The following is a 21,945-nucleotide window of genomic DNA, read 5'->3' as shown; positions in this document are numbered from 1 at the left end:
ACTTAATTCTCATTTTGTACTGTAATATGTCTGAACTATTTATCACAGCACATTGAAAGCTGGAGGACTGGAAACAAATGGAAATGCTTGACGCGTTCCACCGTAAAATAAAACCAATGTACATACTGAAGAGTCATATTAACATTAAAAAGTACTTGGAAATAAGGAGCTTGCCAAGAATTCACATATGAGTTTAGGGTCGGGCTTTTTCCCCTTTACCAACACATCTCCCTCAGCAGCTTGGGAGCTTAAGAGTAATAGCTCATCCATTGGGAGCTCAAGAGTAATAGCTACAAAGAAAGAGGCGTGGTAAACGTAACTCAGATAATTGACTTAAGGCTCAACTTTCAAAGACAGCTCCTGACAATGCTGACACACACATGCAGATGTCAGAAGGAAAAAAGAAAAACAACAGCAAAAAAAAAAGAAAAAGAAAAAGAAGAAAAAAAAAACCCTTTACCTCAATTTCATTCCAATCTTTGGCCAAATGCAGCCTTAGAAACACCTGGGTCTAATTCTTTCACTTTCAAAGCAGTGGTACAAATTCATGCCAGCCTTGGTCATCAGGTAAAACCCTGACCACGCCAGAGGCACTGATAGAACTTCCATCGACTTTACTTAGATATTCACTTGGATGGTGTTATCTTTGCTGTTCACTTGGGGACAAAAAAAGGAAATTAAGTTAAAACAATATCTAGGGACATCCCCATCTGTGCTATTCGTCTAAGKTCCTTTTAAAGTCCACAGAGAGTAAGGGGCTTGTTTAGCATGTTGTTCATCTAATCTTAGAGAAGGCACAAAAAGATCAGGCATCACATTTATGTAGTCTTAGGCCTGCCAAAGGAGGTGCCCATGGCTTTGGATTATCACAACATAATTACCTTATCCTGCCAACATGAATAACAGTCCTGGAATTCTTTAATATGATGCATCATAATTCATAGCAACATGATCATGGATWCCCACATTTCTTCTTAATCCCACAGCACAGCTTTACATAGTTAGAATCCCTTTCATCTCTATCTTCCTAGCCACCTAACACTGGACCATTTGATCTGCTCTGGAAATCGTTACTGCATCCTTGTCACTGATCTTCACCCACCTGTATTACAGTAGAGTTTTGGATCCTTTCACAGACTACAGCGAACGAAGCAAGAGACTCTGCAGGATAACCCCTACCTCAAAAGGAGCGCAGCAGTCCTTCCCAGGATGGTCTTCGTTGGTCTCTGGCGCAGTCACTGTCAGGTTCAACCACTGAAAGTATCACGACAAAGACAGTTTAGAGAAGCATTGTAGAAACAATGAAGAAACAAAAGGAGTTTGTTCTGCAGATGTTTTCATACTGTCATACAATGTTATTGCTGAAATATATGAAACCAAAGAAACTGTCATTTAAAATATGCATTGGGGCAAATTTTGAACATTATTGACTTGCTCATAAACAAYAGCTTTGCTATTCTGATTTTCAAGTGTGACACAGCAGGTAGACTATAAGCCCTTCTTACAGTCCAGAAAGAACTGAGCTACATCTGTTCTTTGACATTACAGGTGATAAAGCATCACTTTGATGGCCCAGCTGAGATCACAGCACATCCTAGGTACCACATCGACACATACTAAGATACAGTTCTGCCCTGCAGAGCTTTCATTTTAAGTGTCACAGGATAAATTACATTTTTCATATTCTCATATGGAAATTCAGGGACTAAAATTCGGAATTTAACTACAAGATTGTCCATTTTTGCATTTATTAGTATACATAAGGATTTGAACAATCAGTATTAATGTAACTAAACACTAAAAGCTGCAGTAAAGATTATACTGTGGTATGCAAATTATCCAAAGCACAGACCTGTGGCCCACAGGCACAGAGACAGAGAGCACTTACTGCTATTAGGACTGGAGAACTTTAAGACACCAAGCACAAACCATGGGCCCTATGCTGTAAACATGCAGGTATTTACACACACCCCAAAAGGTGGTTTCTGCCCTGGAAAGCAAAGCTCCTATGAGGATTCAGCTGCAAGATCCATGTGTCAGTAAATATAGCAGCGCTGCACTGTCAGTCCACCAGCATTCAATCGCCAGCTGAAGATGCAATATAACAGAAAAGGCCATCCCCAGGACAAGTAAGTCGGGCACTCTGTAGCAAAGGGAGCAGCAAATCCCATTTACTCAGGCTGCCCTGCCCTCTCCCGCAAGAGCCAGCGAGAATGTTTGAGCTCTTCCTCGTGCTTACCTTCAAGCCTAAGGAAAGAGGGTTTTAGTGACTTATCACAGTGTGCAGACCAATACTTTACAAYAGCTAACTGGTACACATGCACAGAACAAAAGGACACTATCAAAACTAAAGAGCTTAGAATTTGCTTCTGCATTAAAGATGATCAATGTCTATTTTTCTTCTTTTGCTGACACCAAGCAGACTCTTTAATGTGCCCTGTTAAACACCAGACCTTGATCACTAACTATCAAGGATAAGTTACAGACAGGGACATCAATTCCAAGTATCAGCTGATTTTCTATTATTTTCTTTTGGAAAGAACGTCAATGCTTGGCTATTTTAACTCAATCATCTTCTACTGAAAAGTAAAAATGACCTCACAAAAATCYTGGCTGAGGGTGGGGGGGCACAAATTGGTAAGAATTTAAGAGCCCCTATTTGGAACATTAAGAAAAGCAAAGTTRCCTTGACAACTGTAGCCATCTTTGGATGGCAATTCTTTTTGCAGAGTACAAAGCTGGTTTAATTCCTCTTCTTCTCTCTCTGCRTACATAATTCCACCCATTCCCAGGTAAGGTTTTGCTATGTGTATACACTGYTATTTTGTCTGGTGTATGCCCAAGGTGCAGCCTGATTCTGTTGACAAAACCTGAAGTTTTATTAGTTGTTATTTGATTTTAAAAAGCATTTTGTATTAAAATTTTCAGATTTAATTGACAGATATTCAATTTCAAAGTCCTACTCCCCTGTTCATAAATTGCTAATAGTATTTTATTTGAAACAGAGCTAACCTAATAAACAGATGAAACTTTGTTGTCATTTCAACTGCTCAGAGCTCTGGGCTGTATATAATTGCTCTCTTCATTTTACAGTTCTTCTGCTTCAGATTAAACTTTTTCAGGATGTCGCAATGCCAAAACATGCATTCTAACAGGAAATCAGCATCAAAGGTAATGGGCTCGCATACATCTTTGATGCTTTGAAACCAGAGGAAGAGAAGTAACTGTTTAATTTACAACAGTTATTGTAGAGGAACAGGGGAGGGGGAGAAACCAAAAAATGTGAATAAGGGCTACARAGACGAATTTAGCACTAATATTACAATGCCTGATGTAAGCCTGCAGCAGAGCAGCGCACTGGCCTTGCGTGTGACCGTGACTCCCTCTAGCGCTGGCCTGGTGGCTCTCCCAGCTGCAGAGCTCCAAGCTGCACTCCCAGCCTGTAAGATGCACAGCAGGGTTTGCTCCCCTGCATGTGCAGACCCCTCTTCTGCAGTGGGGCTGCCCTATAGCCCCTAGGGATGCAGGTAACACTGGGCTCGGCGCTCTTCGACGCCACTCTGCACAACAAAGCTCTGTCTGAGGCACAAACCTGTTAAAATGGGTGTCTAACTCTCCAACTTCCTGAAGGGGAGTTTGGCATTGTCATCAGTAGGAAATTCTTATAAAGCTTCATTTGGTAAACCTGCCAAGACATGAATGGAAAAGGCRTTAGCGATGCTCCTTCTCTGCGTGATGCTCTGAACAATGTTCATATTGAAACGACAGAAAACCTGGCGAGTTATTTTCAGCAATGAAATAAATAGCCCAATAGAATAATCATCTATGATAAAAAGGTGTTAATAATGGGGGGAGTGTTTCCAATAAAGGATTAGAAACTTTCAAGCAAAACAGACATTTTGCACTAATCCTTTTGCTGCAATTTTCTATTGAATAATGGAAAATAAATTCCAAATCCAAAAAGGATTTTATGAAATTTTATAGTTCTAGTTACACTTACAACAGCAGACAGCACACACGTCTCTTTGTCCACCTTTATGGGAATCAAAGTATCCACCTTTTTGTGAAATTACAAAAAAAAGCACCGTAGAGAAGTATAATAAATCAGAGACTCCACCCCTCCTGCAACCATTCTCAAGAAGAGGTCTTCTTATGGACATACAGCCTTTTAGTCAGAAAGGCAGAGCCTGGATTTTGATATGTGGGTGCACACTCGTTTTTTCTCCACCTCCAGTGTCCAGCACATGACTTAGAGAGGGAATTCATACAAGTTCTGATTTCTATTCACCTCAATATGCAGAACTAGCAATTTTTATTTCCTCACTTCAAAGGTTTGAGCCATCTGCCTTGTAGATTAGTCAGGGAAGCTAATGGTAGATAAGGCCAAAATAGATCCTCCCCTCAAAGGCAAGAGCACATTGACCACTTAAAGTAAAATTCACCCTTTAGGGATACTACCGGATCCCTATTTCATGTTATTAAAGAAATGTATGTAGCAAGGGCTTGGAGTAAAGCCAGAAAAGATATATGCATGTGTGTACACATGCATAAACACATGGAGAAAGAAACATAGATGAGATTAAGCAAGTAGAGTTAAAATATAATTTTAAAGGGATTATGAAGAGTTGTAAATTATCCTAGTCACATGGCTCTGACTCAGTAAAATATTTTATTCACAAATTCAAAACTCTTGAACWAGAAACAGGAACCTATGTTTTTTTTTCACAAGAGAAAAAAATGGCAAATGTTCCTATTTTTCTATTTAAAAAAATGACTACTGTTTGTTTTCACCTAAACTATTACTCTTAGTAAACAATACAAAATCATATAGATTTTGATAAGCTTTTTTAGCTGCTCTTTGAGATGCTTAAATAAAGAATGGCTCCTTCTGAACTGGATAAATAACATTTCTTTTATTTAGGAAAAAAATGTTGTGTTTGGTCCGTTTTGTCAAGTGGGCCGGTGTAATTTTTCATATAGCCTAAAACATCACAAAATACTGCAGCTTTGGCTTGAATATGTCAAGTAGCCTACTAGAAGATACTTATTTCTCCCAGTCTTATTTTCCTCTGTTATAAAAAATGGACAATGATTCTCCCACTACATTGAAAAATCACTCTAAAGTCTGTGGATGAAGTAAACCATATGATAATTGCCATCAATCTGAGTTGCATCCAAGCAACTAACAGCAAAACGTGGCTATTCTGCCAGATTAGTATTTGGATAAACATGCATAGCAACAAATAAYCAGACAAGAGAAACCTGTTTTCATAGGAATCACATGTAATTACAAGTATATTCATTATACTTTTCTGATGGATAAAAAAAAATGAAGTTGAGCGGGTACATATCGAATTTCTCTTATAGAACCGCATTTCCTTGGTAAAGTCAACTGGCCCCCATTCCTCCTACTCAGAGGAATCTTTGATAATTCACATGTGAAATTAAAGGCATCTTATTTATTCAGTTATTTATTATTCTCTGTAAAATGAGTTAGGAATTTGTCCCTGTGAATAATGTCAGCCATAATAGTTAATTTACTCCTATTCATTGGCAGTAATAAAAATGTACAAGGGGATGCAGAAACATTATTATTTCTTGCTTGAAGTGCAATTTCATGTGGTGAGAAAAACATGCTAATATGCTGCAAAGTGCTACAGGAATTTAGTTCTCAAAGGAATGGCGGTATTAAATGTATTCTGACAAGAAGGGGCTTTGGAAGGGAAACATTTATCTTCATAAAGTCATTAAATTTACTGAGCAGCACCGCATTCTTACTGCAATCTGCTCACTCCATTAAAAGCAGAGCTGTGGAACGGTCTCTGCTGTATTAGGAGCATCTACATTTTTGAAAATTGTAATAATGGGGGGAAAGAGGCTGGGGGGGAATAATATATCCTTCTTTAAAAGAACCCTCCTGTGCCAAAAAAAAAAAAAAGACAGAACCACTCAAAAAGAACAAGTTTTGCTGCCTATCTCCTCAAAGGAGCATACTAAAGAGCAAATTTGGAAGATAAGACGTTAACAACACTGAAATGAGAACTAATGGCATTGAAGGCATTGGTAACACTACTGGTAACACTACTGATGGGTGACGGATGTTCAAGGCAAAGTTGGGGGGAAGAGCAGCTTTGCACATTTGTGTTTGTCCTGTAATATGGCAATAAAATGGGATTAGAATTAGTCAGCTCTTAAGCCTGGAGATAGCCTTTTCAGYGCATTTTCTATTGCAGTTAGTTACTTTAGCTCTCTTGTTCCTTGGTAGCTAAATATGTTTTGAGTGAAAAGATAAATACTTTGAGCACATCGCAGTGCTCCAGTGACGTTTTCAGTAGGGTCCGTACTAGTCCGGACAACCCAGTCAAAGGCCTGGGTCAATGTCACACCACAGTGATGTGCAGCACAAATGAAGAGAAAACTCTTCAGGCAGAAATGGGGAAATTCATAGAGCCAGGAAACATTAGAAAGGGTTTGTTATTTTCAGGGATGTGAATTTCACAAAGTATCAAAGCTCTCCAGCAATTTGCTTCAGAAAAAAAAAAGGAAAAAAAATAGGAAAATTATAACATTAGCAACATAAAAAGCCGCCAGCTCTCCTAACTGCAAAAGGATATGGCACAAAGAACCAGTCCAGAGAAGAAAAACTGCCTGAGATCAGAACCCGAGCCTTATGCATGGCTTCATTCAGTTTAAGCAAATGAAGAACACACTCTCTCCAYATTCCTAATCTCTAAAATAGGAGACAACATACATCCTTAACTGATTTTGGTCTTACCACATTCATAGAAAGTCCAAAAGCTCAGAGGTGCTCGGTCTGATAATTACCAAAAAAAAATGACCTTCTCATTAGGCTCAGGAACACAAAACAGGAACAACATGGTTCTCATTGCCAGAACTGACCACCACTCTTTTCAGAGAGGCTGAATACAACAGGTTTCAAGGGCCTGTCAAGTGGTATATAGGATGAGCTTCTCTTCAGGCATTTCCTCTCTCAGGAGAGGGTCCCCGCCACGGTCCAGAAAACTGGCTATTCACTCATTGCTGGACCTAGCAGACCTGAAATTTGACTTTCCAATGGCTTGGGACTACAAGCGCATCAGAAACACAGGCCAGTGTTCTCCCACGCTTGATCAAAGCCTTGGTTAAGATCTGGACGTTCTATACTTGGTCCCAACTCTGGATGTACCAGATAAATAGCTTCTTCAAATGCATGCAAAATAACTGTACAACTATACCAATTTCTAATATACTTGTAAGTCAGTTGCAATCTTGCTGTAACAGAGAAAGAAAAAAAAAAAAAAAGATCTACATCAGGAAACCACAGACTTCCCTAATGGGTTACAGTGCATAATTGAGTATAAAGAATAGTTATTGCTTGAACTACAGTTGAACTGAGATTTCCAGCTTCCCAAGCAAATGTTCTGCTACTGCTGCTAAGCTATAGCAATAATTTCTAATTGTGTGGGTTTTAAGTGAAAACACTAAGAAATGTTGTTCGATTGGTTACAGTAAACTACTCCTTCCAACGCTACCAGGTCAGCGSAACAAATCCTGGAAATCAGAAGTCTTTCACCTAAGCAACAATAGCAGAAGCTGGAAACTAATGAGGCAACGCTGCAGTAGCATCATGCCCATTACACAATTAGAAGGACAGCACCGGACACCATGAGATTGTCACACACCTTGCTAATGAACCATGTTTTACACGCATTTAATTAATTAATTATGGCTGAAGTCACTCACTGCTAGCCAGCCACTGCTTTATTATACATAAACCTGACCACCTTACAAATACCACACTGGAGTGCTAATGAGATATTAAGTGAGATTGCATGTTACCAGCAATTTTGTGGGAAATCAAATAATAAGAGATCAAATATCAACTAAAAGAGCTTTTAATCCGAGTGAGATAATTAATTGCACCTCCTGTCTCACAGCTTTTCTCGTACTTTATGAGAGGGGGAAAAAAAGAGCTTTCTCATCAAGATAATTTGATCCTATTGATGAAAACTTCTGTAATTATGAGTGCCACTTAGCAAGTATGACAGGAGATATTATTTACACAGTGGTTTCTCCTCAGGATTCTGGTGTACTCCACAGACCTCATTCAAATATCTAGGGAAGGACAGTCACAAAGCCCAAAGACTTCATCAACTGAAGAGATAGGGCATGAGGGAAGAAAGGAAGGGGAAGGTTACAGCTACTGTGTAGCAGCCAAATCTCTGCAGCCTTCCTAGATGTACCTCATTTCTCAGCTAGCCATATGCTTCTCAGACCTGGGCAGCAAATAAGCAGGGTGTGTAGCACACCCAGCCCACCTTGTCAAAGGCCCCAAAAAACTGCAGTGCTTGCAGTTAAGGACACTCAAGGAAGGGCAAGGCAGGAAAGTCAGGGTTACTTCCCCAGAACAGCAACCGCTCGCCTGCACGCATGCCCTCCCTCCTGCGCCTGCAGGTTTAGCCCCAGGACCTCTTCAAGCTCAGCATACAAATGTATTAATCAATGCATTTCCCCATGCACCAGGTGTGTTCAAAATGAAGCCACCAGCAACACTATCCAGCCTAATTTCAGGTGCTCCCGTTTAAGCAGGAATGTAATCTTCCCTTCATAAGACAGTCCAGGAGATGACCAGAACATCAAGAGGATCTGGTGTTCGAATGCCTCCTCAGTCACTGACTTGTTTCACTTGGAAAGGACAGCCTGCTTGGTGCTGCATCAGGAATTTCTGCTTTCAGGGCAAATTATGGGAGAACAGCTGACCACTGAGACGGACCCTTGTTGGACCTAGATCCTTTACCTAAAAAGTCCTTCTTTCACTCAGTCTTTTGCTGCCAACTCCAGCATCTGGYCTGTAGCTGAAGACACAATCTCATCTGCTGTAATGGTGTTCGTTTAGGATTCAGACACAGCAGACCTTTCTGCCTTCTTTATTAAAGGCGCTAAGAATGAAGGCTGAAGGAATGTTAGATAGGTTGTGAAAAAAAAAGAATTAAATGCCAGAGATAGAATCACCTTAGTTCTGTTTCCTGAGATTTTTTTTTTTTTATCTAGTATGTATTTTCTGATAGTTCATTATAAGACATCTGCCTTATTTAGTGAATAGGCTAGGCCTTCAAAGGGGCAAGCTTAAGGTTGCAAGGACAGCTATAAATTTGGCAGCCACAGCTTGATTTCATAGCCTAAATAACACTCTTCCAGAGTAAGGCTCTTTGGTGCGTGTATGCATATGTGCAAATTATTATAAACCCCTAGGGCTTTGACAGAGCTTTTATTCTACAGTTTTACTTAGGCATAGGCTGGCCCTGTCTTCCATAGTCCCTGTAAAGTGTCTAAAGTAACATAATGAAAGCATACTTCATTTCTCCCTGGATTCAGAACTAAACGTTCACTGCACTTAGAAGTCTTATTATTTTTTTACTTCATTGGTTCATATGGTCATATCTGTTATCCAATTATTTCCCTTCCTATATTATTTCTTTTACCCCTTAAACCTTCTAGTCCTTCAGCACTCTGCAGCCCATCGTTAGTTAATTCCTGTTGACTTTTATCATTTGTTCTCTCCCTAATTGGTTTGTCACATTCCGATTTTCTCTTTATTCCCCTTCCATTTTTATTTGCCTACATTCTAGCCTCCTTCCTCAAATTTATTTTCCTCCTACATAAACTATGATTTTTATTGATGCTGAATGCAGCCCGCAGGCCAAAAATAATAGTCAGTCCAAAACCAAGTGACCACAGTGCTTCAGTTTTTCACAGATTCATTTCAGAGGAAAGAGGTTCTATTTGGTTAAATTTCCTTTGCTATATTTCTAGCTACTGAAGAAGCTGCACATACAATAAATATTTAATAGGAAATCCCCTCCAGCTGAATTCAGGCCCCACAGCATCTCATTACCATGTCTTGGAATAGCATCCTCATTGTCACTTGCTTAATTATGCTAAGAAAGAGTTGAATTGTGTGGCTGTTGGGATCAGAAAGTGATTAAATTCACTTGGCAAGACTTTGGATATCTCATTATGATCCTCATTTAGCACTTCTAATTGAGTTCATTTTTTTATTTTTTAGTTTTCGACAATCCTGATTTTGCAAAAGCTTTTCAACACTGCTACTATCTCCTTAACTTTTTCCTTTTAATAAAATTTTCCACCATGAAAAAAAATGACTGAAAGTAATTTGATGCCATAGTGCACCACTTATCTTGCTGAACCCGTCACCCTTACAGCAAAGCGAAGTGAAACTCCCTTGAGTAGACACTTCATTTCTGATGGAGTTCTCTTTTCTGCACACTAACACTTGCTGAGCGTATCGTTCTCCATTAATGATTGCAAATGACAGCTTACTCCCAAGAAGCAAACCTCCCGACCACTCTTCTCCAATTCTTTCTATTTATTTATTTTTTTAAGAGAGCACTTGTTAGGTGGAACATCAGCGCACTGAAGGTGAAGATGAGGGTGCTCCTAGAGTAAAGGGGGATTCTGCTGGCTGGCTGGTTTGCAAGAAATTCATTTCTGTGAAGGAAGCCAGCAAAAGAGCTACRTATCATTTCAATCACAATTAAGATCTCAAAAGAAGGCTCAAGTGATGCACAAGTGCCAGATATCTGCCCAGGGGGTTAATTTCATCATAAGAAATCAGATTGACAGAGTGCTCCAAAAATCAACATACATATATATAGTTTATCAGCAACTATCTAGCTCTCACATTAGCATTGGGAAATCATCTTAAYGGCACCCTAAGACAAAGTCTCATGGCAATAACTATATGCAGATGAAAATAAAGACACTTATGCCCCCCAATTTGGCATGAAACTTCCCCAAAATAGCCTCMTGTGAAAAATACCTTCAACAAACTAAGGGAAATGTCTGCACTAATCAAGTTCTACCTCATTGCAGAAACACTGATGAAAATCACAATGAAATACCTACATAGCCCTAGAAATTATCTGTTGTTAAAGRGCAATGACTGGCATGAACATGGATTGGGTATCCTAGGACTTCTCCTACAAAGAAAACAACAAAAATTACTTCTTATGAACATCTGTAGAGTCATTACAGCCAAAAAGTATCATTGAAGAGTAGTTATTATATCTTTCTTCTGTGAAGATTAAGTCAGGAAGGAAGGCACTTTAAGAATCCCCGAAACAATTCTATAAGAATCACAGAAAAGGAGTAGCAAGAAATGGGAAATCATGAATCACCCCAACATGCAAAAAGGCAGGGATATAAGAGGTAATGTCTGCTTTATACATGCAACAAATGAAATTGGGGAAAAAAAAAAAAAAAGGGCTTCGTGCCTCGCTCGAGCTTTCACAAAAAGGCCAGTATGACCTGAAAAACAGATCCCATATTGGGAAGCTTGACCAGGCAGAGTCATGCTAGGAGACATAAGTTGTATATCAGCCCAGCAACACCACCTCCATTCTGCTGCACCCAGTGTAGTAAAGTCCAGCAGCCCTTCTCTAGTTCCACCTAGAAAACACAAAGGTGTTTGATTTTCTAAAACTGAATCATATTTCTTTATTTCTCTAAGACTCTTCGTTTGGAGAACCTCTGAAGCACATGCCTTTTTCAAGTAAGAAAGGAGTTTAGCTTCTTTCTTTGCAAGTGTGAATTTACCCTGACGAAGTTAGAGTCTGTCAACCATAGCTAACCTTTATTAATATATTCATTGCCACAGAAAGATTAGTCCCTAGAAGTTGCATAAGGACATTCTAAAAATATCTTAAGCTACTCTGAAAGTCCAGATTTTGGTGGTCTTAACTTTATGGGCTATTTTAAAAACTTGATGACACAAACACATGTATCTACTACCAGTTCTTTAAAGTTTATTCATACAAAGGTTAAAYAAAAAAGGAGGAAAAAAATTCTCAAGGCCACTATTAGCCCTAGGATTTGTAAGTCTCCTATGTGCATTTTTTTACTGTCTCTGTTGAAGCTGGTACAGGAGATTGACTTTTAAGGTTGATGGTATCGATCTAATTCACAGCCCTATACTCATTTATCATGATTCTTTAATCAATAGTCTAGCTACTTAAGATACTAGGAGTTTGGGTCCTTATTTATCTAGATGACATTTTGATAGCACCTATCTCCTCAGGGGCTCTTGTCTTTTAGGTCAGCACTTCGTTTCACCTCATCTTTCCCCAAGGTGTGCAAGCAGTGAGAAGGCATTAGTGTCTCTTGCCCCAGGGTGGGTTTCGGGGTGGCAGGACTGTGTTTCAGGCTCCTCAGCAGGTTTTATCACCATAAATGCATATAGGTCAGGTGCTGAGCTGGTGACAATTGACATCCTTTCAGCAGAGCCACTGTGATTTTCACCAGCCTCAGCTCTCTCCTTCACAATTCATGTAGGCACCTTTGCTGTCTTTTTAAAAAGACAAAAGGAGTTGTTAAGCTTAACCAATATGATCAAGTGCAAAAACCACAGTACTCTGTCTTACCACCTTTTCCTTTCTTAGCATCAAAAGCAAGCAAATGCAGACACTTCCTGTCAGTCTACTCAACAAGAGGCTTAGATGCTCCAGAATGAACCAGCCTGTGTGCAGCACTCAGTTTTCTAACTGCTTTAGAGTAAATGTTCTCCAGTAAAAGCTCTCTGAAGTTCTCATACCCACATACACACTGGCAATGAAGTTACCACGAAACCACACTCTTGTATTTAAGCGCAAGTTCCTGGCTCAGTTAYTCATTTTAAATGATTGTTCCTACATTGCCTTTTTTTTATTATTATTATTTTGTTAGGGTGGGTATTTTTCCTTATGTTCCAGGAAGAAGTAAAGGTTAGTTATCTGCCCTTTACTGCAGAGGCCTTCAACCACACACCTGCGCTGGAGAAGACCATGGTGTAGTCCAGTAAAACAAAGCTAAGAATAGAACAGAATAACCTGGGGTTGGGCATGGGATTAACCTTGATGCTGAATCACAGACTGTCTCCAGCTTTGAGGCACTAAAGGGTGGGGTGAAGACATGGAAGCTACTTCCAGTTTCACAGCTGAACATGTGGTCTCCTGCAAAGAGGGTTTTTACTGGAGAGGTTAAAGGAGAGAAGCTTGAACCTTGGAAGTGAATCTGTTTGCATCACAAACAGCCYTCAACCTCTTACTGCTCCAAAGCTGAATGTAAGTGTTCAACATTTTGCATGCCTCTGAGGCACAAATATCCACTTCCATTTTTTTTTCTCTTGTCCACAACTAGGTTYCACCTTTTTAACTGCAACCCAAGCATTCTCTCTGACCAATTGCATGAAGAGCTCTGGCAAAAATTCCCACTCCCAAACCTTTTCTGAGAWCAGTGACAAACAGAGCAGCTTTCCCCTCCCATCCCCCCACCTCCAAAAAAGAGGATGTACAACACTTCATGGAATAGAAAATAATGGAAATTGAACCAATAAGGTTCCTGAAAATGAGTCCAGTCCCCTAGAGGCAACGTGTTTTCAGAAGTCTATGAAAATTCACTAGATAAAACRTATGTTATGATTTACAGTGGAACACTGCTAACCAGCCCTGCTGCTCCTCACCAGAAATGCCTACTTTAAATGGACGCTCATTTTATAAGCCCTTCCCATATCACTGGAAGATGGGGGATTATCTCCACCGAGGTCAGTAAAGTTGAAGAGGCACAGTATGGTCATACCAGAACCATTCCTCAAAACTCTATGAACTTCTAGTGAGTTGCATCAGGAAAAAAAAACCAACATGTTTCATTGTTTGGGAAAGATCATAGAATCATAGAACGAATCATAGAATCATAGAATGCCCAAGGTTAGAAGGGACCTCAGAGGTCATCGAGTCCRACCCCCTTGCACACACAGGGTCACCTAGAGCACGTGGCACAGGGCTGCATCCAAGCAGGTTTTAAAGATCTCCAAAGAAGGAGACTCCACAACCTCTCTGGGCAGCCTGTTCCAGTGCTTTGTCACCCTCACAGTGAAGAAATGCTTCCTTAAGTTCCTGTGGAACTTCCGATGCTTCAGTTTGAAGCCATTTCCTCTAGTCCTATCCCTGCCCACCACTGAAAAGAGGCYGCCCCCCTCCTCCTCACTGCCTCCCTTGAGGTATTTATACACGCTGATCAGGTCCCCCCTCAGCCTCCTCTTCTCCAGGCTGAACAGGCCCAGCTCTCTCAGCCTYTGYTCATAKGGYAGATGTTCCAGGCCCCTGATCATCCTGGTRGCCCTGCGCTGGACTCTCTCCAGCAGCTCCACATCCCTCTTGTACTGGGGAGCCCAGAACTAGACACAGTACTCCAGATGTGGTCTCACCAGGGCTGAGTAGAGGAAAAGCAAAGATGAGAAAGCAAATCCAATCCTCACTTCCACCCTCACTGATGGATTTTTCCTAAACCCTCTGCARCTCCTTATGGATGAAATCTATTCCTGCATTCAGGCTTTACAGTCACTTCTGCCCTGCATGTAACCTTAGATAGGACAGAAGTGGCGCTTGAACCTTCTGCCAGGCTGCTGGGCAGAGGAGTGAATCTCTCTCAGCCTATTTACCAAATTCATCGCTTCCCAAATCAATGCAACAACTACAGCTGCTCCCTGACATGCAGAGAAGTGTTGCTTTTAAGATAGTCTGTGGCAGGTTGTATCTCAAAGGCAGAATAAGTAATGTGGGGTGACAGATGCTTTCATAGCTGTTTTTGCATTGCGGAACTCACCCAGCACATACATAAATACATCTACCACACGTGCAAGAAAGACTTCATTTACACATTTCCTTCTTGTCATATTTAATTCACATACACACACACACTCACTCGTTCAGCCTCCTGTGTTCCAACTTGGCTAAATTCATGTTCACCAAACTATCTTCCCTCAGCACTGCAACATCCTAAGGGCACACAACTGAGAGGAGAGGGAAAGCCTATTAAGTGATGAGGATACAGTGTTTACAAAAATTAAAATGTGTGTCGGGTATTTGGGAAAGAATGAAAGAAATTTCAAGTGCTGTATTGAAGTGTGCTGAATAATTTTAAAATATTAAATCAAGGCCTTAATTACGATGTCTCTAATCTCATACAGTCACACTTCACTTTGAGGCAATTTGTGATTAAATAATAATACTTTAAGGCAAATAACAACACTTGGCACTTTTATAGTGCCTTTTGCCTAATTAGTTTGGGATTAGTTCCTTCGCATTGGGTATGGGGCTTTGAAGATATAAAGTGCTAAGTATCATTATGACCTGAGGATCTCAAAGCATTTTACCCATACGCATTAATTAAGCCTCAGAGCACTCCTGTGAGGTAGGTGAGTATTTTTGGATCCCTTTGTGTTCAGCCATGCCCAAATGCAGAAAAAATTGGCCTGTGTTTTTAAACTTGGAGCCTCATTCTGCAAGCACTTAGGCACACAAACTGCCTTCCTGGCTTGGGCAATGCCTGTTGCTCCCCTCCTAAAATAACAGTCTATATTAGAAGCATCTTCAGGTGTAAGGGTGAGGCTCTCACATTAGAAAGTATACAACAGCAGCTGGACATTCACAGAACTGATGAAAAATCAGATCACTCAGGAAAAACACATCAAGAAGTTCATTCTCATCTAGGGGAGCCCAAACTGGAAAGCTATCTCCTCACTTCTCTGGCCAAAGTCTAACAGAAGCAAGAGTGAAACCAAAAGGTCCCATCAGCTCAAATGCATGGATGTGAGCAGCAGTCAGACACAAAACCACAGGCCGTGCTCCAGGCTGAACAGCCCTCGGGCCTTCTCCACAAACACTCACTTGCTTTCCTCTACATACAACAGAACTCGAGGCAGCCCAGGGATCATGGGCTGTTACCAAAGCAAAGAAAGGAAACTTCTTCCTTTTTAGTTCATCCATTATGAAAACATAAATCAGCACTAAGAAGGCTACAGCATCTTCATTCTATTTATAATTAATATTGTACCTGAAGCAGTCACCTGCAGAAGAAAGAGGTATGAAAGGATTTCAACTTACTTTGATAATTAAGGGTATTTAGTGTCCTTTAAACACAAAGTTTAAAGAAGAGAAAATCCACAATCTGCCTGAATGTTCTTAGTTCAACAAAGTCTTTGAGTTGACAGCTAATAATTAATTAACAATGAATGGTGTCTTTCAGCCTGTCACCATGATTGACACTATCATCTTCGGAAAAGTGAAAGATTTGTTAATGTGGCAGACTACAGTCTGGGAAACATTAAAGCTTCACAATTCCCACCGCTTTCAGATAAATGCTTGACATGACAGGTTAGCTCGCTTGAGAAGAAAAGGAGGTGAAGAGAACAGCAGCAACCTCTGCTGGTAGAGGCAGGGCTTTCTCTCAGAAAAGTGATTTCACTAAAGAYGGAAGAAATTAGGGATCAAAGGACCTGACTGGCTCACCAAATCTGGCAGCTACAAATTGCTGGCGGCTGGGTCAGCAGCTGGGAAGCCCTAAGCTGGGTGGCTGCCCTGTCCCCACAGCCCCTGCAGGGCTCCCCCGCTCTCTGGCAGAGGCCGGGCACRGGGAGATGGATCCTGGGCAGTTCTCAGCTGGCAAGATTGCTGCCCGTGCCCTCAGCCAGGATTAGCAAGCCCAGCCGTGCGGCTCCCGCTGCATCCCAGTACAGTCACCCACACACAAAATACGGAACAGCTCTCTACCACACTCAGCAACCGGGGGCTCCTTCTCAATTATATTTGTTGAATTTGTTTTAATCCTATTTTTGCAAATACTGCAGAGTGCTATGAAGTATGTGTTCTAGCTTAAAATAACTGACCTAATTAAACTAATTAAGCAGCAGAAAGATATTGTATCTGCTGATACTGTAAACTATGAAGTCTGCCATCTTGCCCCCCTCCCCCCAATATTGCAACTGCCAACGATAGACCCAGCTGCTTCTTCTAAACCTTCCTCCCCACCTTTGACACCTGGCTGTCCTTCATCTTCACCTCTATGACCTCGTATTGGTGCTCCGAGCTCTTGGCTACTTATCTGTTTGGCCTCCCATCTTCAGATCTGGCTTGACTCTGGCAAAGAAACTACCCTTACTAGCTCTGCCCACTTTCTTCATCTCATTCCTTCATTATTTCACCTCCTTATTCATTCCTTCATTATTTCTACCTGTTACACTTGCAGAAAATTTGTTTGCCTCAAGTTCTGCTTACTATCTTCTTTTCTGTCTCTTCCATGTATAAAGTAGTTTACTTTCCTTGGTCTTTTCAACTCTTGTCTCCTTTTCCCTTTCTCCCATAACAAGGTACTTTCCATCCCTCCATATATGATGACCATCATTTCYACTGCTTCTGCTCATTCACTGAAGAAAGCAACTCCAGCAGAATTGTGAAGACAAAATAGCTTTTTGCATTAATAGTCCATTCTCTCTGTCCTTTTCCTAAAGAAGTTTGTTTTTCTGAATAAATTAAGGCACAACCATAATCTATTGTCTCCTCTTCTTTATCCACAAAGGATTTTGTCAACTTTCTTCCAAGAAAAGGTGGATACTAGACTATTGAACTTTGACTGTGCTTTAACATTCCCCTCTATCTTTTTCTTCCTCCTTTTCTGTCAGATGCAGAAATGACTTGGCTTCTGCTAGCACCTTCACCGCCCCATAAAGCTTTCTCATCCTCATGTCACTTCTTATTCTCCTCTGGTTCTTCTGCCTATTCAGGTTCTATCATCTCAAGAATGCCCCACACTGACTCTTTTTGCCTTTCCACCCTTTTAACCCTTCTTCCTGTCTTTTGACACAGAAACTGGTCCATCCTTCTGTTACTGACTTTGTAACTTCTGTTATTGACTTTCTTCTCATTGGCCTTGCCAATATAAGCTTCTCTTGCTGCCATTCCTTCCAGATGGTTCTGCAAATACTTTTTTCCCTAGCTCATCTCCTTGATCGTGTGTCACTTTTTCTCCTTCCTCCTTGGGCTGTCCCTTCTCAGTTATTTATGAGTTGTTTGCCTTAACTTTCGAGGCTACGTATGATTTACTGACACTTCCCATTTCCTCTCATCTGCTCCCAAGATGTCAATGCTTGCCTACCATCAGCACTTGGCACCAAGCTTCTCCATCGTGTACCTTTGAAAATTAGGACGTTTTTGCTTTCTTTCCTTCCTCCCATGCTCTCTCCTCAGGCAGGAAACATCCTAAAAACTAATTCAGTTGTGCAAAATTTTCCTTTCCTGTAATGTCTACAAAGATCTCAACAGTAACAGGTCAATTTTGACTCAGACCTCTTCCCTTAGCATACTCTTTCCTTGTGCTGTTCTCCTTGCCTACCAAAATGGTCAAAACCTCTGACTAGGCCTTCTAGTTGCTACAGAAATCTAATATTAAAAACAATATGAACTATACTTTTCTAGGCAAGGTATCCACATATTTTGCTCCTTACAGGAAAACTTGAGAGAGCACCTGCAAATGAAGTAACAGTCCCATAACCCTGGAAGGCTTATATGGCTGTAATATTGGTGATGGAAGCACCAGTTTCTCTGCTATTGAGTCTCCTTCAAGAATTCTGTTTTTCTTTCTTACTATAAGAAATAATGGGCCATGCAGGGAAGAGAAAGTGTGTTACAAGACACTCCCCAAATATTCATTTCTCCTGAAGATGAAACTTAGAGAACTCATATTAAATGTATTAACAACAGCAAAGTGAACAGATGCACGAGAGTACAGCAACCTGACTTCAGTGGGACTCCTGTAAGCAGTCTGCTTAGAAAAGGCCTTAATTAACAACTTTGCAAAGGACAATAAGATTGTAACAATTATTCACTGCAGGCAGTCTGTTTTTTCCCTCCTCCAGTCTCCAGCATTACAGATAAATATTTTATTCTGTACAGGCAGAAGGTTCATTATATAAGTGACAAAAAATGCATCAGCTGCTATATCCACAGATCCTAATGTACCTGGTTAATGTAGTTATAATACATAACTACAAAACATTTTGTCAGCATTTTGTAATTAAAAAAAGAAAAGCTATTGCAATAAAGGCAACGCATTTAACACAGACAAATATCACACATGAGATGGTCTTTCAAAAGCAAAACCAGATACTCTCAAAGTAAAGCCTTGATAACCTTGCCCTACATACTTCAGTACCCTTGAATGCTTTCTTTGGACGAATAAAGTGCCCTTTTCCTCTCTCTAATAGCACTATTCAGATAAGTAACAGTGACCAATCTAAAGGGCTGCAATATTTTTCAATGGACAAAAAGCATCTCTTTCCTATTGAGTCAGCAGGATATTTATTTCCTTACAACAAAGAGTTTTGTGAACTGCTGAAAGATTTGTCAAAACGGAATCACAAGCGATACATTAAACMACCAGAAGGGGAGAACTTATTATTAGACATTAAAAGAGAAAGCTGCAAGTTTACAAATAAGAATGGGACTGTGTACTTGACTTTGTAAATTCTCAGTTAATGAGAAATCAAACATGAAAGGCAAATATTTAATCCAGAGTAAATTTAAGTCGTTTAAATCACAGCTGCTCACAATCCTGCTGCCTTATACTTCATAATACACAGTAAAGGGCAACTAGCAGGACATTAGTGCATGCCTGTTTAGTGCTCTGAAATATGCAACAGACTAGACAAGAGTTATCAAATCTCCATAAGGAACTTCATACTAGCAAAGGTCCAGCTACTTCATTTGCCATCTAGTCCATCACAAAAAATGGGCCACTGAACAGTCCTCRGTGGTTCCTGGTGCAGGAACACACTTGCCCTTGTCCAAGCACATATCCTCCTCACAGTTTAGGAAGATTAGGGTATTAAAAGACTATTATGCTTCTTCATTTGGACAGTTCTTTTTATTCATCATTAAAAATGGACTCACCTTATCATTTCAGAGCTGCAGGCTCCTAGGCTGAATTGGATTGCAGTGCATTGAGTCAGTTATCCTGCAAACACGCATCTTCCTCTCCTTTCCTGATCATCTTCCATGCACACACATGAGCACAAATAGTGTTCCTCCAGAAAGGAAGCTGGAGCTCTAAAATACAGGTTGGAGAGTGCTGTGAGCTGAATACACTGAATAACAGCAGGAATATATATCAGTATTTAGAATAGTTCCTGCAGGATGTGTATTTTCAATGTTTTATAACTTTAGGAAGAGCATTGACAAAAATATTAAGAGATTAAAAGATTAATCTAACAAGGTATTAGGATGCGGCCCTTGGAAACATTCCCTACTAGGGACTCCCTCTATCCTAGGTACTTYACTTACTCCAATAATGTTTCCTGGAATATGGAACTCACTTGTTTTCTTTATAGACTTCCCTTTTTTCTTTTTCATCTAGCATGTCTCCACAGCAGCAGAAAGTTAATCTTTAATTGATGAATGCAAAAGCTCAGACAAACCACAAATGCACTATTCAGCATGTCAGGCTTACAAAGGAAGTTCAGCTTCTATCAGGTTTCCACACCACATACAGCTGCAACATTGGCTTATATTACTAATCACTCGCAGTATTTGTGTCTTGGGTTGTAACAGATGGTGTTTGCGAGGCATGCAAAAGCTTCAGATAGCCAAATGGTAGAGCAGTTGAGATAAGGAGAAAAATCCTCAAAACAAAATACCCATCCTTACTGCAGAGGCTAGAATGTGTGCAGTGTTTAAACTATTCCTTGTCTCGGCAACACACAAGATTTACAGACTCTTAACCCTAGACAGGACTAGATTCAATCTTTCATATTTTGTTACCCTAGTAAATCAGCACAATGCTGGCTAATAGACTTGAAGCACAGTAAAATAAAACAAACCACAACAGAGGAAGTTACCTTTCTAAGACTTGGAGAGGCCTAGGCTCCAGATTACACCAGCGTCCCTCCAGTGCAGATCACAAGCGTGACAGTGCCATCTCAGTTCTGACGAAAAGAGGTTGCACTCTATCTAAGGGACTTGAAAATCAGCATCACACACACCCTGAATTCAATGTGGTCTCCAGTGGGCAGACAGTGGAGAACGCTGCTCAGCTGTGGGTGGAGACAACCTAGACAAGATGGCAATTTTCATGGTCTTTGTTTTCTTGTCTGCAAACAAAGCACAATGAGGATCAACCTGGCCAAGATAAATCTGTCAGTACATAGTTCAAAAGCAAAACACATTTAGTTGCAGGTGTTTGGGCCCTTTACCGTTGTCCAAGGCATCTAGAAGGTGCTCAGGAGCCTGCAACAGCCAGGTAAGTTGCAATTCCTAGCACTAAGCCGTTGACAGGTAACTTTTAGGGGATTTCTACAAGTTCTCATCTCTAAAAGATCTTTCTCAGACATGAGCTTTTTGCCCACATGCTGACCTAGCAACAAATGTGGAATGGACATGGAAAGGGTGAGGGACCTCAAACCAGTTCACTGATGCCTCAGAATATTGTCCAGCAGTTTTACCTAAGCTTAACAAAGAAAGCAGGATAGCGGAGTGCAGAGCAACTGCCAGTCAAGATTTCCTAAGTTTGTCTTGAGGACAAAGAATAGGGACAACAGAACTAATTTCTGTCAACTCCTTACTAGCATCAAATCAGCAGCAGGATTCTAGTAGTCCTAGTGCAATAGAAACCTTTTGTTTCTCACCTTTGGTTAAGTGAAGACTATCCAGCAAATCGATTAGATGGAAAAAATTACTTGTCACAAAAAACATATTACACTTTTTTGAACAAAAAATGCAGCCTCTTCCCAATTTCTGCCATTCAGATTTTTCCTTAATTAAAAAAAAAAGGCAGGGGAAAGACAAAGAATGAAAAAAATGATTTTCATCTCAATTAAAAAAAATCAACTCTTTGAATATAATTAATTTGGAAAAAGTTTTTTTTTWAATAAAACTTTTAGAAGAGACTCTGGCCACTGCTGGATACCGTTACACAGAGCTGAATTCTATTATTCTGAGCACAGATGGGTGCAATTTTAATTCTCTGTTTCTAGAGGTTGTTAGAACTGAAAAACAATCTCTGTGGTGGTGGGTTTTTTTGTTTGTTTTTGTTTTTTTTTGTTTTTTTTTTTTTTTTACAAAC

General features: G+C 40.3%; 1 long non-coding RNA gene across 1 annotated transcript; it reads right to left on the bottom strand.

The window, feature by feature from the left end:
• Positions 1 to 474: 474 nt before the first annotated feature.
• LOC112947118 lies at positions 475 to 20,931 on the bottom strand. Its single transcript, XR_003249344.1, has 5 exons — positions 20,723 to 20,931; positions 19,779 to 19,934; positions 3,593 to 3,685; positions 1,180 to 1,254; positions 475 to 656 (listed from the first exon to the last, which is right to left on the bottom strand). It is a non-coding gene; the product is annotated as an uncharacterized LOC112947118 (long non-coding RNA).
• Positions 20,932 to 21,945: the final 1,014 nt, after the last annotated feature.

Source organism: Nothoprocta perdicaria, unplaced genomic scaffold, assembly GCF_003342845.1.
Source record: "Nothoprocta perdicaria isolate Ctin4 unplaced genomic scaffold, notPer1 scaffold_22, whole genome shotgun sequence".
NCBI classification, from domain to species: domain Eukaryota; kingdom Metazoa; phylum Chordata; class Aves; order Tinamiformes; family Tinamidae; genus Nothoprocta; species Nothoprocta perdicaria.
Note: the sequence above shows the minus strand (reverse complement) of the source record. Positions and strands in the feature narration are given on the sequence as shown.